Raw genomic sequence first — 3,989 nt, 5'->3', positions numbered from 1 at the left:
GATCAGCCCTGATCACCAGTCAGGCCTAGGGACCCTACCCATGCACAAATGTCATGCACCAGGCCTCTAGTAAGTAAATAAAATAAAAAATTGTAATTTCAGACCATCCTTTGTGGTTACTTTAGGCCTCTGAGTTTGCAAGGCCTTCCCTGAGTTAGTCAGGTTAGCATGTGGCCCCTTTTCATCCACACTGTCCTCCTATCCTTCCCCCTTCCCTGCCCATGTCCCTGATTTCCCAGCTAGCCAGGGGTCCTCAAATAAACAGAGCTGCTAAGGAGATGTGTGTGGGTGCTGATTCAGGGTTCTAGGGATTGCTGGGAGAAGCTCTGTCCTGAGTGGGGCTCCTTTGCCTCCCAGTCCCTGAGGGGTTCTTCACTTGACACCACTGCCCAATGCTGAGAGATCCATATCAGTGAATGCTAGGGGGCCCCTGGGGGTACAGGGGCCTTGAAGCCTGATCTTGGCCTGCCTGCACTTGCCCCAGCCCTAGGCCGCGAGGTCATGGAGACCTCCTGAAATCCCTTCCCAGGAGAGCTGAAAGGCAGACAGGCTTACGAGGTGCTAATTACTGAGCTCACTGGAGCCAAATAAGCTACAGGGGACCTGGTTGACAGGAGGTGGGGAATGCATGCGGGGAGGGGGCTGCTGGCAGAGGGTAAGAAGGGAGGCCAAGACCCAGGTCCAGCGCAGGCAGTGTTTGTTAATGGAAGGTTGATTTACTAGTGCTGACCATCTGCCTTAAATGCAAAGGACGGGTGAGAAGTGTGTGACGTGCACAGTCCTGTTTGGGCCACGAGATGCTTGCCAGCCTCCTGTACCCTGCAGGCTTGCAGCAGGAGTGCCTCCTCCCTCGGGATCTGGGTCCTGCAGCTGTAAGGAGGCCAGGCCAGCCAACTCCCTCCCCCAGGTCCTGGCCACCCCCACAGTGAAATGGCCTCAGGAGTGTAAGTTGCTAATGAAATATGTCTCATTTTTTATGATATTTAAGTTAGGAAGTGTTCCACACTAGAAGAAATCAAGAAAAAGAAGACTGTTGTTTTTTGTCTCAGTGTGTCATTGTAGAAGAAAGCAAAGAGATTTTGGTTGGAGATGTTGGTATAACCATAAGCAATCTTTGCAAGCTTTTGTGGGAATGCTTCCTAAGAAAGACTGTCACTATGCTTTGTATGATGCAAGCTTTGAAGCTAAGGAATCCGGAAAAGAGGAGTTGATGTTTTTTTTTGTGGGCACCAAGAGGTAGCACCTCTGAAAAGTAAAATTATCTACGTGTGGACGGAAAAGGGGCCACATGCTAACCTGACAAGCTCAGGGAAGGCCTGCATGGCAGTCTTACAAACTCAAAAAGACCTAAAATAACCACAAAGGATGGTCTGAATTTAAAACTTTTTTAACTAAAAGCGATTTATGGCAGGTAGTCTTATCCTAGGCCAGATTCTTCCCTGACAAAAGTCAGTCTTTATCTTCACTAAGCCGGTCTGCTGTCTTTGCATCTATGATAACATATCATTGGAATGTCAGGGTACCTTTAACTTCCTTTTTTCTGAACCCCTCAGGGCATAACCAATGTGCCAGAGCTCCAGGACAGGAGACCACAAATTCCTTCATTGTTATTGTTATAACTAGAGGCCGGTGCACAAAATTCATGCATGGGGGGGGGGGGGGGGGGCTCAGTCCAGCCTGCACCCTCTCCAATCCGGGACCCCTTGAGGAATGTTTGACTGTCAGTTTGTGCCCGCACTTTTAACAGATGACAGCTCCATTGTTGTTTCTTCCTTTTCATGCCTAAACCCATTGGAATTATTAGGTATCCAAAGTGTGTATACATTTTGGGGGGACACCCTGTATATCTCTAGTCAGCGGTGAAAGGAACCAACGGCGGATTTGGAACCCCAGACAGGGAACCTCGCTCACTCCCCACATGTCTCCCCACTGCACTTTCCACCTTTGGGGCAGCGAGAGAATCAATGTTTTCTCTCATTAACTCAGAAAAGCACACCTTGTCACCCGCTGACCGGCAGGAGTGCACTAGGCCCCAAGCGAGGGAGGCTCAGTCAGGGCAGCCTTCACTCCTGGGTGCCGGCACCCAAAGTGCACATCCTCCTCTGCAGTGGCCCAACTATCCCACCATTTCACTGAGAGGACGGACCTCCTCGCCTCCTCTGGGTTCACGATCTTGAACGCTGACCGAAGGCACCTCAGCGAGGGCCGCCCATGCCCACCAGGTGTGTCTGTCCGCACCTGCTCCCGCCTCAGCACCTGCATTAGCCCCATGGAGGTGATCTCGTCACCACACCGGCCTCCGTGGGAACAAGGCATCACCACTCCGCCCTCTCACTGCCCTCTCACTGTCATCTCACAGGCGCCCACCCTCAGCACCCAGAACACCCAGACACTCTCCAAAGGACGTGAGCATGCCGGAGGGGACGTGCGCACGTCCTGTGGGGGACATCGGCATGCTGGAGTTGATGGACGTGCAGCAGAGGGGCAGGGGAACTTGCACACGCCATGGTCCGGGACTGTTGCAGGCGTGCGTGGGTGACAGTGTGCTGGGGATGTTTGCACACCAGGGGGGGAGGAGAGGATGCGCGCACCGGAGGCCTGAGGCTGTGCAGATCCACAAACCCCCGTTGCGCGGCCAGGAGGACGTCAATCTGGCCTGCCACGGTGGCTGTCCCTGTGACCAAGGAAGCCAAGCCCCCCGCCCATGCACTCTCTGGCCGGCTTGGCTTCCTAGGTCACTGGGGCAACGAAGGAAGCCAAGCCCCCCTGTCCGCTCCGCTCCAGCCACCGCCATATTTGTCATGTCAATTTGCATATTCCCTCCTTATTGGCTGTGGGTGCCACCATCTTTATTGCAAAGTGATGGTCAATTTGCATATTATTCTTTTATTAGATAGTATGTTAATTGTTTTTTTAAATATATTTTATTGATTTTTTTACAGAAAGGAAGGGAGATGTAGAGAGAGTTAGAAACATTGATGAGAGAGAAACATCAATCAGCTGCCTCCTGCACACTCCCTACTGGGGATGTGCCCGCAACCAAGGTACATGCCCTTGACCAGAATCGAACCTGGGACCCTTGAGTTCACAGGCTGATGCTCTATCCACTGAGCCAAACCGGTTAGGGCTATTAATTGTTGTTGTTTTTTAAATATATTTTATTGGTTTTTTACAGAGATGAAGGGAGAGGGATAGAGAGTTAGAAACATCAATGAGAGAGAAACATTGATCAGCTGCCTCCTGCACACCCCCCACTGGGGATGTGCCTGCAACCAAGGTACATGCCTTTGACCGGAATCAAACCCGGGACCCTTCAGTCTGCAGGCTGACGCTCTATCCACTGAGCCAAACCGGTTAGGGCATAATTGTTGACTGTTAACTATCTTGAACCCACCTGTGTAAAAGAAGCATGTGTCTATCATTTTACTTTTTATCCAATCCCAGAGGTTTCCCCACTTTGCTTTCTCCCACCTCCCTAATCTATCACCAATGGATTTCATATAACCCACTTACGTCTCCTCCTTTGATTGTGATGTATAAAACAAGGTGAAAAACCGCCATTCTCAGAGCATTATCTCAATACATTGAGATTCTGCTTCCCAGCAATTGTCGACAGTTTGGCTCAAATAAACTCACAAAAATTCTTTACATATGCGAGCTCCAAGAATGTAATCAGAAAGAAATTTCAGCCCTGGCTGGTATGGCTCAGTTGGTTGGGTGTGTCTGTGCACTAAAAGGTTGCCAGTTGGATCCTGGGGCTTGATCCCTGGTAGGAGGTGTGTGGGAGGCAGCCAATGAATGTTTGGATCTCACATTGATGTTTCTCTTTCTTTCTCCCTCTCCCTAAAAATCTTTTTAAAAAAAGAAAAGAAATTCCAAGCATAAAACATGAATGTTACGCACATGGGCCAGAACCCCTTAATCAGGCTTGTATTGCAGAAAAGTTAGGTGGGTCCTTAATTGTAGCTTCTGAAAGATGTCCTGAGTAG

General features: G+C 50.1%; 1 pseudogene; it reads left to right on the top strand.

Annotated features, from left to right (window-relative positions):
* The first annotated feature begins 930 nt into the window (after positions 1 to 930).
* On the top strand, positions 931 to 3,989 carry LOC129149078 (destrin-like; annotated as a pseudogene).

The sequence above is a fragment of the Eptesicus fuscus genome, chromosome 5 (assembly GCF_027574615.1).
Source record: "Eptesicus fuscus isolate TK198812 chromosome 5, DD_ASM_mEF_20220401, whole genome shotgun sequence".
Classification (NCBI taxonomy): domain Eukaryota; kingdom Metazoa; phylum Chordata; class Mammalia; order Chiroptera; family Vespertilionidae; genus Eptesicus; species Eptesicus fuscus.
This window is presented reverse-complemented; position numbering and strand designations above follow the sequence as displayed.